This window comes from Orcinus orca, chromosome 12 (assembly GCF_937001465.1).
Source record: "Orcinus orca chromosome 12, mOrcOrc1.1, whole genome shotgun sequence".
NCBI classification, from domain to species: Eukaryota; Metazoa; Chordata; class Mammalia; order Artiodactyla; family Delphinidae; genus Orcinus; species Orcinus orca.
The window spans coordinates 72,539,275-72,552,105 of NC_064570.1; the positions used below are offsets into that span (position 1 = coordinate 72,539,275).

Here is a 12,831-nt window from a genome sequence, read left to right on the forward strand (position 1 = left end):
AGACAGTACATATGATGAAGTAGAAGAAAAGTGGGTTCCTTGAGAAGTGAGACTCTATTTGATTTTTCTTTGTATCTTCAACCAATAGTCTTGTGCCTGGTCTATAGCTGCCACTCAATAAATGCTTGTTGCATGAAAGAGTAATTTACCCTCATGGAGCAGATAATACATTACCGAACACACTGGACTTGGTATATGCAGTAATAGAGGTGGAGATGGGAGTGTGATGGGAGCAAAGAGGAGGAGATTAATGGTTGGCATGAAAAATGTTCTTTAACCTCCCATATTATATGCCTGAGTTCAACAGCCGTGCTCATAAAAGGAAAAGCCCTGTAATATATTTATCTGCCAAAATTTTGATTGCAGGTTGCTGTTCACCGAGGGAAACTAAAATTAGAAAAAAGAAACTGCATGGGTTTTGATATGAAGGAAGAATATAGTTTTTACAACATACTTATGGGAAAAACCAAACCCAAAATACAGAAGCGACCTCCGTTCCCTGAAGGCACTGGGTGGAGGGTGTTGAACTAAGTGAGGTTCTCATGCAGATTATAATGGAGTAGAGAAAAAAAGAACACAGCAGGGTCAAGTGAGATGACATACGAAAGGAAGAAAAATGATCAAAACGGACAACTCTTTTGTCCAGAAGAAATGCCTTTATGTTTCACTTGAAGGCATGCAAATTACCTTCTCAGAAGGCATTTAACCCATATTTAATGCAGTGAAACAGACAAAAGAGGTTCTACTGTCTCAGACCCTTTTTTGGTTTAAAACCCATTCCTCGAACCATTCCTTCCTTCCTTCCTTCATTTAGGTCCTTTGGTGGGTGAAACCTTATCTTGGTGAGTTCACATAGGGGAGAAGCTTGGACCTTCGAACAGGTCTCTGAAAGATGTGTGCATTTTCTTGATCCATTTCTGAACTGAAGCAGGTTTTTCCCTAGGTCTTACTATCCAATTGCTTTTGGCATTGGAAACACTGTTTCACACTTTTATGGCCTTGACATAACCCATGATGAATCATATTGACAGAGTGTTATGATTTCCACATCTCTTCACCATAGTCAACTCTCTATCGTCAGAGTGGCAACAGCAGGTGAGATTTATTTGGCTACTTATAACAGACCTGTACAATTAACCATGCAAGATAAAGCATTAACCTGAGGCTTGAGACAATATTTTTTTAGATTAGTGAGAACAAAGTAAAATGAGATTTTTAATGACTCTTGAAAGCGCCTTAAGGCGGAGAATTAAAACTTCTCCCAGGCTTAAATTAGGCTAGATGTTTTGGTTCTGGGAATGTACTGGTACCAGGTCTTCTTCTTCTAGCTTTTAGATATTGAAATCTGGATTCAGACTTGAGGTGAAAAGGTGGCATCTCTGTAACATGGTTCTCTAGTTCTTGGGCAAAATTCTCACCTTCAAGTTCACTGTTGAATTGAATAAGCTGTCTGGAATCTAGCGGGAAGGGGAAAGTGGCTCTTCTGACTTATTACATAGTCTGGTGAATAACCAAACACAACATACGCAGGCTGTCAAGTTTCAAGTAAATAGAATGTAACTTAAAATGTCTTTGATTCAGAGCTGTTGGGATTTTTCGGTGGTTACAGCTCAGGCTTATACCAGCTTTCACCAAACTGTCATCCCATGAACAAACCCTGCACTCTCATACTTTCCTTTGTATATGCTCTTCCGTTTGTCCAGAAATATCTTTTCCCTTCTTTCTGTTTAGAAGTGACCTCTTCTGTGAAGTCCTTGTTTCCCTCACCAGAATCCCTCCCAATCCAGCTAGTTGCTCTTTTATAGTACCGTAACATTTTTTAAACTATTTTTATTGTGATAAAATAGAGTTATAAATGTTATCATTTTAACCATTTTTTGATGCACAGTTGAGTGGCATTAAGCACACTCACACGTGTGCCACCATCACCACCGTCCATCTCCAGCACTTTTTAGTCCTCCTAAATGGAAACTCTATACCCATTAATCAATAACTCCCCATCTGTCCTTCTCCCAGCCCTTAGCAGTCACCACTCTACTTTCTGTCACTATGAATTTGACCACTCTAGGGACCACATACATGGCAGTCGTACAATATTTGTGCTTTTGTGATGGGCTTATTTCACGTGGCATAATGTCCTCAAGATTCATCCATGTTGTAGCATGAGTCAGCATTTGCTTCCTTTTCAAGGATGAATAACATTTCATTGCATGTTGATACGTACACTTTGTTTATTCATTCATCTACTGATAGACGCTTGCATTACTTTTACCTTTTGGCTATTATGAATAGTGCTGCTAATTAACGTTGGTGTGCAAATGTCTGTTCAAGTCTTTGCTTTTGATTCTTTTGGATATACACCCAGAAATGAAATTTCTGGATCATGCAATAATTCGATTTTTTAATTTTTTGTGGAACTGCCATACCGTTTTCCATAGCGGCTGCATCATTTTACATTCCCACCAACAGTGCACAAGGGTTCCAATTTCTCCATATCCTGCCAACACTGGTTATGTTTTTTTTTTTTTAAATAATAGCCATTCTAGTTGTGTCAAGTGGTATCTCATTGTGAGTTTGATTTACATTTCCCTAATAATTAGTGGTGTTGAGTATCTTTTCATGTACTTATTGGCTATTTGTATATTTTCTTTGGAGAAATGTCTGCTCAAGTCCTTTGCCTATGTTTTAAGTGGTTTTTTTTTTCTTCCTTTTTCTTTCTTTCTTTTAGGTGTAGGAGTTTTTATATATTCTGGATATTAATCTCTTATCAGATACATGATTTGTAAATATTCTCTCCCATTCTGTGGATTGGCTTTTCACCCTGTTGATAGTATATTTTGATGCATGAAAGTTTTACATTTTGATGTAGTCAAATTTATCTATTTTTACTTTTGTTGCTTGTGATTTTGGTGTCATATCCAAGAAGTCATTAACAAATCTGATGGCATGAAGCCTTTCCCCAATGTTTTCTTCTAAGAATTTTATCATTTTAGTTCTTATATTTCGATTTTTGATCCGTATTACATTTTTTGCATATGGTGTAAGGTATGGGTCCAACTTTACTCTTTTGACATGGATATTCAGTGTTCCCAGCACTGTTTGTTGAAAATGTCCATAACATTTTGCACAGATTATGTGCAAAATATGTATAATTATGAATTTTCCTATCTGGAGTAATGTACTCATAAACTGGCTCTCATGCAGGAGTAGGAGGTGGGACAGAGAGAAGCCCTGATTTGGGACAGAGGCCTAGAATTATTTTCTTTGTATTTCTAGTACCTGACATATACTCAGTACTCAATTTCACTTGTTACATTTCATTTGTGTGTCTTCTATGTGTCAGGCAGTTGTACTAGGTACTGAGTACATAATGATGGAAAAAGCATACATGGTCCCTAGCTTCATGCATCTTACAATCTAGGGAAAAGAGAAATAATACAGCAATAAACCAGAAAATAACTAATAATTACCCATCATGATAAGTAAGATGAAGGCCATATACAGGGTACAGAGATGGAATTGCTTACACAGTCCCTCTAAAGAGAAGGAATTCGGGGGAAAAAAGCAAGATGCTTCTATATGTGAAGAGAAGGAACTGATTATGCAGAGTGCCAGGGAAGAATGCTTTGGGCAGGGGAACAACACGCGCAAAGGCCCTGAGGCACATGACTGCGGTCTCTCAGGGGAGCTTTGTTGAGCTGCACCCCACAGGCCTACAAGCCCTGTACTTGCCCAGCCTCAAGACTGAAGAAAAAGCCCGGAATCAGCGACAGAGACATCAACAGTTTAATGGATGGGGGAGCTTATTATAAGCAAGGTCCTGGAGTGACACCCCGCTGTGTGCAGCGGATGGCAGCAGGATGTGGTGGCAGGCTTTGCTCCTGGGGGGAGGGGGAGGTTTCCAATTATAGGGAGAATTGACATCAGGTTGGCTCATCAGTTACCAGGGAAACCAGCAGAGGAGCACGCCCTTCACCACCGTTTTGATAAACTATCCTGGTGGAGATATTCTGATCTAAAGTTAGAACAATCACTGGCCGGGGCAGGGGCAAGTATGGAGGAAGGTCAGTCATGTGCTTAGTAGGGTGAAGCAGGCACTGGTCGGGCAGGGCATGTACAGCGAGCAAGAGAACCGTCATCTTGAGTGGCCTGACCATGAACTCCACCCCTACACACCCTGCACAACCGACAGATACAGTCTTGGTCCACCCTTCTTCTGCATATCCCTGGGGTCAGGTATGTAGGCGGTACTGCAACCAGATACCACAAATACAATACAGACACCAGCAGCCAAAGAGTACCGTGAATAAGATGCCTAGTATGCCAAGAACTGTCATTTGCCAGGATGTGGGCAAATTTTGGAGCCAAGCACTTACCGGGTCAATGGAGAGAAGAGTCGGTGGCAGCAGTGCCCCATCCAGTTATAAGGAGGGTAAGGCCACCCCTGGCTTTCGCAAACCCAGAGCCACCCCCCTGGAGAGGGGAAGGCCTGACTCTAAAAGAAACAGCCTGGTGGCCTAGCATTCAAGTTGACCTTCGCCTCTGCTGTTAGCTCACCCTCTGTGGCCTTTCTTAATATAAAAGGCAACAGTCAGCCCACAGTTGTGGCCACCAGCTTATTACTGAACTTTTTTTCCCCACGGTAGCGGCGGCCAATATCTCAACAGCCTTGGGGTGTCTATATGAGTTCTCTGGACTCTCTTGGCGGCCCCCATTCATCATCCACCCCAGGGCCCCATACACTAGTGGACGGCCCCCCCCGGATCACCCCTGGAACTTCAGGGATTACCTCCCACAACTTTCAGGTCCCACATCAGTGGACGGCCACCCTGGGATCACACCCACAACTTTCAGGCCCCACATGCTATCGCGGTTGGGCCCCTGCAACTTTCCATCCCCCAGCCTGGTTTCTCTGACAGCTTGGTGCTCACGGGAGTTTCCTGGGTCTCTTGGCTGCCCCACCAAATGTTGGGCCGTACCACAGCAGGCCAGCAAGGCCTGTGCTTGCCCATCCTCAAGACCAAAGAAAGAGCCTGGAGTCAGTGACAGAGACATCAACGGCTTCATGGATGGGGGGAGCTTACCTGTCTGAAGCAAGGTCCTGGAATGACACCCCACCGTGTGCAGCAGACAGCGAACAGGACGTGGCGGCAGGCTTCGCTCCTTGGGGGAGGGGGAGGTAGCCAATTATAGGGGGAATTGACATCAGGTTGGCTTATTGGTTACCAGGGAAACCAGCAGAGGAGCTCCTCATCATCCCTTTGATAAGCTAATGGTGGAGATATTCTCATTTAAAGTTAGAACAATCACCAGCTGGGGCAGGGGCAAGTATGTAGGAAGGTCAGTCATGTGAGCAGGTGTAGGTGAAGCAGGTGCTGGTCAGGCAGGGGATGTACAGAGCGCGAGAGAACAGCCATCTCGGGTGATTTGACCATACACGGAGGCCACGTCGCTGAGGAGGGGAAGCAGGGAGAGTGGCCCATGATGTGAGGTTGGAGGGTGGGGGCTACACCATACATGGCCTCGGAGGCCACTGTTGGGCACTGGGAATTTATTCAAAGTGTAATGAAAAGTCACTTAAGGATTCTAAGTAGAAAGCAGGCATAAGTGGATTTTTAAAATTGAATTTTTCTGGGGACTTCCTGGGTGGCGCAGTGGTTAAGAATCCGCCTAGAGCTTCCCTGGTAGCGCAGTGGTTGAGAGTCCGCCTGCCGATGCAGGGGAAGTGGGTTCGTGCCCCGGTCCGGGAAGATCCCACATGCCGCGGAGCAGCTGGGCCCGTGAGCCATGGCCGCTGAGCCTGCGCGTCCGGAGCCTGTGCTCCGCAATGAGGCCACAAGGGAGAGGCCCACATACAGCAAAAAAAGGGAGGGAGAGGCCACAACAGTGAGAGGCCCGCGTACAGCAAAAAAAAAAAGAATCCGCCTGCTAATGCAAGGGACATGGGTTCGATCCCTGGTCTTGGAGGGTCCCACATGCCGCGGAGCAACTAAGCCTGTGCGCCACAACTACTGAGCCCGTGTGCCACAACTACTGAAGCCCGTGCACCTAGAGCCCGTGCTCCACAACAAGAGAAGCCACCACAATGAGAAGCTCGCGCACCGCAACGGAGAGTAGCCCCTGCTCGCTGCAACTAGAGAAAGCCCGCGTGCAGCAACGAAGACCCAACGCAGCCAAAAATAAATAAAATAAAATAAATTTATTTTTTAAAAAATGAATTTTTCTGGCTGTGTGGATTAGTGGAAAGCTATTGCTGAAGTGGGAGCAAAGAGGCTTTTGAAGGGCTGTAGGTGAGATTTAGCTGTGAGAGGAGAGGAGACAGAGAGAGAGAGAGAGAGAGAGAGAGAGAGAGAGAGAGAGAGAGAGAGGAGGGAGGGAGAGAGAGAGAGAGAGAGAAGTGGGCAGATTTGAGACTTTATTTTCAAGGTAAAACAGAGGAACTTTATGATGGATTAGATTTCAGAAAATTAGGGGGTCAAAGTGCCCTTTAGTCAGTAACTTTGGGAAAAGAAAGTTGGAAAAACAAGTAGTTCATCCTTTATAGAAGCTGTGTGCCCAGCCCTGAGGTAGGTGCTATAACTTATATTGTAGAATCTAAAAACAATGATACAAATGAACTTATTTACAAAATAGACTCACAGAAATAGAAAACAAGTGTATGGTTACCAAAAGGGAAGGGGGGAGGGATAAATTAGGAATTTGGGATTAAAATATACATAGGACTATAAATAAAACAGATAATCAACAAGGACCTACTGTATAGCACAGGGAACTATATTCAATATCTTGTAATAACCTATAATGGAAGAGAATATTAAAAAAAGAATTTATATATATAGTTTTATATATATATATATAACTGAAGCACTTTGCTGTACATATGAAACTAACACAACATTGTAAATCAACCACATTTCAATAAAAATTAAAAAGAAATAAGAGGTAAATGATGTAATATTTACACATAGAAATTCACACTCTAGTGGCTCTAAGACTTGCAAATTGTAATACTCAGAGTACACCAAGTCATAAACTAATGCTCTTTTTGAGGTTGAGGGTATAAGTGTGAACAGAATTCTGAAAACAAAGATTTGGGTGGGTTGATTAGGGATGAAAGTTTCTTGGGGGAATAAAGTCTCTGAAGGAAGCACAATGCTCAGATGGGCAGACAGGAGAAGCCACAGGCCCTCACAAGTACGAGCAACCAGAAAACCACGGACTCTGCAGGGTTGCATGTGAAGTGGACAGGAAGGCAACTGGAGGGTCGCTGGCTGGAGATTACTGGAGAGTCAATGGGAATTGGCATTAGTATCGTCAGAGTTTTGGGTCCCTTAACAATTTACAAAATCCTTTCCCTTGATTTAATTCATTCAGTCCTCATCATGAAATAGGCAAGGCAACAGTGTTATTCCCTTATTTTACAGACTGAAGATGGAGGATTTAAATGGGGAGGTGTTTCACCCAAGTTTACATGGCCAGAGGTGGAATTAGAACTAGAACCCCAATCTTTTTACCCTCTTAGCTCTTCGCTTTTCACTACAAAACTTGTTTTGCTGAGGCAGAAGCAAGATTAGTGGTTTGGGTATATATTTTGTTTTTGGGGGGAGACGGTCATGGATATTTCTGAAAAAGGAGTATAATGATTTCATTTAGAATTGAAAGCCATATCAGGTTGGGTTACAGGGTACTGATCACGTTTACTTTCAGAGCTATGGGCAATATGTCATTTTTCCCCCAGCACTGTTTGGACACCAAGATGCCAGAGGCCAGATTTTCTAAATTAAGAAGGCTTTACCATCCTGACCCAGTGCTTTAAGTTATTTACAAAACCACAACTAAGGAAATAAAGCAAACCTTGCAGTAGAGATTTCCTTCTGAATTAATTGCATGATTTGATAAAGCTAAAAAAAAGCCCCTGGATATGTTCAGCTTCAGTAGACTTCACCAGAATGACTGAATGGCCAAACTATGATTTTTTTTATATGACTTCCTAATTAGCTCAATTCTCTTCTCTCATTTTAACTACACGGTGGTTTTCATACAGATTCTGAAAGCATATTTCAGATGGGAGTCTTTTCTAGAAGGTGGTGGTTAAAACCAAATTTTGAAGACTGAAAATACACTTTACATGGTAACCATGTCCCCATTAGATTTGAATCTCTGTGCTTTCTCTATAGAGTCTTAGTGTCACCTATTTTTTAAGAATTCTGAATTTCTTAATCTATTATAAAATAGTGTTGTTTATGTGTAGCTCATACGTGTGCATGTATGTGTGTATATGTGTGTCTATATATACAGGAATCATGCTTTGCTTGTTTTAAATTCAACAAACATATATTAAAAGATTACTAGGAACAAGCCCTATAAGCATGGACACAAAACTCTTAACCCAGCACAGGATGTGATGAATATAGTAAACATGAGAGATAGAGAGCCATGGAAAATTGAAGACGTGAGGAAACCCCGGTGGTTGAAAGGAAATACTTTACACATTCAAGCGGCATCTAGAATAATGGGTAGGATTTTGTCAGGTAGAGATGGAGGTAGGACATGCCCAGCAGGAAACAGCAAAGACCAAGGCCCAGGAGCGAGAAAGGGATAAATGTATTAAAAAAACCAGGAATAATCAAAGTTTACAGATTCTCTGGGGACAGGTTGGATGGTGAAAGGAAATACTGGAAACATGTTTAAGTCACTTTTTTTTAAGTGAATTTAATTCACAGTAGGGTGATATGGAACTACTGAAATATACGGCACAGCAGAGTTGACAAAAATCATGGTGGCTTTGATATTTAAAAGGGATTGGAGGGACTTTCCTGGCCGTCCAGTGGTTAGGAATCTGCACTTCCTCTGCGGGGGGCACAGGCTCTCTACCTGGTTGGGGAACTAAGCTCCCATGTGCAGCCTAAATAAATAAATAAAGGGATTGGAGCAGGGAAAATCAGTTGCTATGGGATTCATTAAGAGAGGACTTGAGGATCTGCGGAGGGGGAAGGGTAAGCTGTGACAAAGTGAGAGAGAGGCATGGACATATATACACTACCAAATGTAAAATAGACAGCTAGTGGGAAGCAGCCACATAGGATCTCGGTGCTTTGTGACCACCTAGAGGGGTGGGATAGGGAGGGTGGGAGGGAGGGAGATGCAAGAGGGAAGACATATGGGAACATATGTATATGTATAACTGATTCACTTTGTTATAAAGCAGAAACTAACACACCACTGTAAAGCAATTATACTCCAATAAAGGTGTTAAAAAAAAAAAGAGAGAACCCTAAGAATCCGAGTTAGCAATAACAAGGCCTGATGGAGGATAAAGGCAGCTAAGAGGGAAGAGGGACTGGGTGGGACAGATTAACTTTAATGACAGTGAGGTACAGTTGTTGACACAAGCTCAGCTATGGTTATTTCATCCCCAAGAGTGTTTAGTCAGGCATTTCTACCTTTCATCAGTGCAACGTGTTTTCACGAGTGTACTTTTCTAACCTGGCTGCCATCCTGTATGAGATCAAAATTGTGAGAAGCAGAGGCAAACCAGCTTCAGTATTATACTCTGCGCACTGGGATAATTCTGCTGAGCATTTGCTTCCATTTTGACTTCTGAGGTTCTTCGGAAGATGGGGAAAGGAACAATCTTAACCAGTAAACCATCCTTCAGTTAAGATTATATAAATAGAAAAGGATAAATTTGTATAGAAAGGAAAGGCCTGAGGCCAGGGCAGAAGATTCTGATGGACAACTTGAGATTACAGAAAGGTCTAGATATCAATTCCAAGCCTCTACCTACCCCTCCTCTGCAAGTCTGCTGTCTCTAAACCTACCTCAAGGCCCAGCATACCCTTTTCCTGATGGTCATGCGCCATTTAGACCAACACTCGTGGTCCAGCACGGAGTCAACAGTAACCCAGTATGGACCCCAGCTCAGCTTGGCAACCTGCTCCTACCTTGATCTTTGTTTTCAAGGTTCTATTCTAGGAAACTTTCCAGTACCTCCTTTTCCCTTGGCCCTGAACCCTGCTTTATTCTTATCTGTTCTCTTGAGCCCCTGACTGTGAATGTGAGTCCAGGCTCCTGACACATCACCTGATGAGTAATCTACCTGGATAGCCAGTATCGCCCACCCTGCTTTTCCTGAAACTCTTCTTTTGCCACCCGCTTAAGATGCACTGCTATCGCCCTCTCACCCTGCTTCTCCCGATGCTTGGACTATGAATAGAAATACCATATTCTCCAGGTCACCATGTGGGTACCTCGAACCACACATGGTCGCTCTGCCTACCATAGGGTGGGTTTTCTGAAATCTGAGCCACTCCAAGGACACCTCTGATTTTACTGGCTTTGCCTGATGATTCCTGGGTTGAAATAGGGAAAAGAAAGTTTCAAGAAGTCAGGCACAAGCAAGGAGCTATGGAGGCAACATGGTGCTACGTGAGAGAGACGGGAAATATTTGGAATATGGAAATATTGCCAGCTTTTTCACGTGGTCATTTTTCTTAACACTGGAAGCTCAACCTTCAGTCACTTCTCTAGACATGAATGGATTTCAAATAATTTTTGATGTGTTTGTTTTACTTTATTAAAAATAGAATAGGGATGTATTTTCATAGCAATATAATTTGTAGCACAGTATTCAGTCTGAAACTCAATACATCTCAACTTAGGACTGAAAAAAAGAGACTGTTTCACCAAAATGATAGGGAAAGGCATGGGGAGTGGTGGAGGGTACCGTTTGTGTGGATGTGATGCGGTTATGAGTCTATGCATACCCAACTCCATTCTTCTCGGTCAGACAGGTATGCAAGAGAGTTTCCATCACTGATACTAGTTATGCAAACTGTTTGCATTATGTAAAAAGGTAATGACTGTGAGTGATGTGTGTGTACGTGTGTGTGTACTAGAGTTATTTATTTATTTATTTATTTATTTTTGGCTGTGTTGGGTCTTCGTTGTTGTGCGTGGGCTTTGTCTAGTTGTGGTGAGTGGGGGCTACTCTTTGTTGCAGTGTGTGGGCTTCTCATTGCAGTGGCTTCTCTTGTTATGGAGCATGGGCTCTAGGCGCATGGCCTTCAGTAGTTGTGGCTCACGGGCTCAGTAGTTGTGGCTCGCGGGCTCAGTAGTTGTGGCTCGTGGGCTCTAGAGTGTAGGCTCAGTAGTTGTGGCGCACAGGCTTAGCTCCGCGGCACTTGGGATTTTCCTGGATCAGGGCTCAAACCCGTGTCCCCTGCATTGGCAGGTGGATTCTTAACCACTGCACCACCAGGGAAGCCTGATGGACTACAGCTATTTTTAAAGAGAAACATTTAACTATTTGGAGCCAACTGATCAAATACTATTTGCCACCCTCTTCCTTTCAAAAGGAGGAAGAAACCATTCATTTCTAAGTGTGGTACTGAACTAGAACATCCCTCAGATACTCTTCTAGTTATTTTTATTTTTCCCAAAAGCTATCCATGTGAATATGTGTACAAATATATTTTCTCATTGATTTTTTCTTTGAGGAATACAGAAACCCAACCGTGTTTCTATTACGGCAGCCAGGAAGCACTTTTATGTAGTTGCAATGTAACGTATTGCAAGGAGACTAGCTGTTACTGAAATTCAAAGATGCAAATCTGAAAACACTATGCAACAGACTAGGAATGATTTATTCAGGACAATACCTAAGAGGGAAAAACTTCTTGATCTGCAATAGGCAAAGTTATAAATATTGACAGTAGCAATGATTGCTATAGAAAGAATAGTAATTTCCCCCCTGGGTTATTATGATGTTAACAGATCTGAAAATGTTTAGCATTCTTGTTAGAGATATTAATATTAACATCACATTAACTACTATGTCAAGGACTTTAATTACATTTTAAATGTTACTCAATATTCCAAATTTTTTTATTCAATAAATATTTATTGAGCTTCTACTGTGTGTCAGGTATGATATTAGTGCTGGGGATACAATGGTGGACAAGACAAGTTCTCTTCTCTCATGAATTTCCCTGCAATGACAGTAACCCCTTAGGCACATGTGGTCTTTAATCATTACAGAATAATGTTCTATACACTAGAACAAAAATAAACAAATGGGACCTAATTAAAAGCTTTTTCAAAAAATAAACAAATAAAAATAAACAAATGGGACCTAATTAAAAGCTTTTTCACAGCAAGGGAAACCATAAACAAAACAAAAAGACAACCTACAGAACGGGAGAAAATATTTGCAAATAATGTGACTGACAGGGGATTAATCTCCAAAACATACAAACAGCTCACATAGCTCAATATATATATATATATAAAAAAAAAACCAAACAACCCAATCAAAAAATGGGCAGAAGATCTAAATAGACATTTCTCCAAAGAAGACATATAGATGGCCAAAAGACACATGAAAAGATGCTCAACATCGCTGATTATTAGAAAAATGCACATCAAAACAGCAATGAGGTCCCACCTCACACAAGTCAGAATAGCCAACATCAAAAAGTCTACAAACAATAAATGCTGGAGTGGATGTGGAGGAAAAGGAATCCTCCTACACTGTTGGTGGGAATATAAATTGGTGCAGCCACTGTGGAGAACAGTATGGTGGTCCCTTAAAAAACTAAAAGTAGAACTACAATATGATCCTACAATCCCACTCATGGGCATATATCCAGAGGAAAACATAGTTGAAAAAGATACATGCATCTCAATATTCATAGCAGCACTATTACAGTAGCGAAGTAACCTAAATGTCCAGCGACAGAAGAATAGATGAAGATGTAGTACATGTATACAATGGAATATTACTCAGCTGTCAAAAAGAATGAAATAATGCCATTTGCAGCAACATGGATG

At 42.0% G+C, this 12,831-nt stretch overlaps 1 long non-coding RNA gene across 1 annotated transcript in view; it reads right to left on the minus strand.

Moving 5' to 3' along the window:
* The window catches only part of LOC117201427 (uncharacterized), a 294,394-nt gene that overhangs the window by 75,938 nt on the left and 205,625 nt on the right, over positions 1-12,831 (minus strand). Inside the window, exon 6 of the long non-coding RNA XR_004483441.2 lies at positions 5,085-5,163. This is a non-coding gene — a long non-coding RNA (uncharacterized LOC117201427). The remainder of the gene's footprint in view (positions 1-5,084; positions 5,164-12,831) is intronic.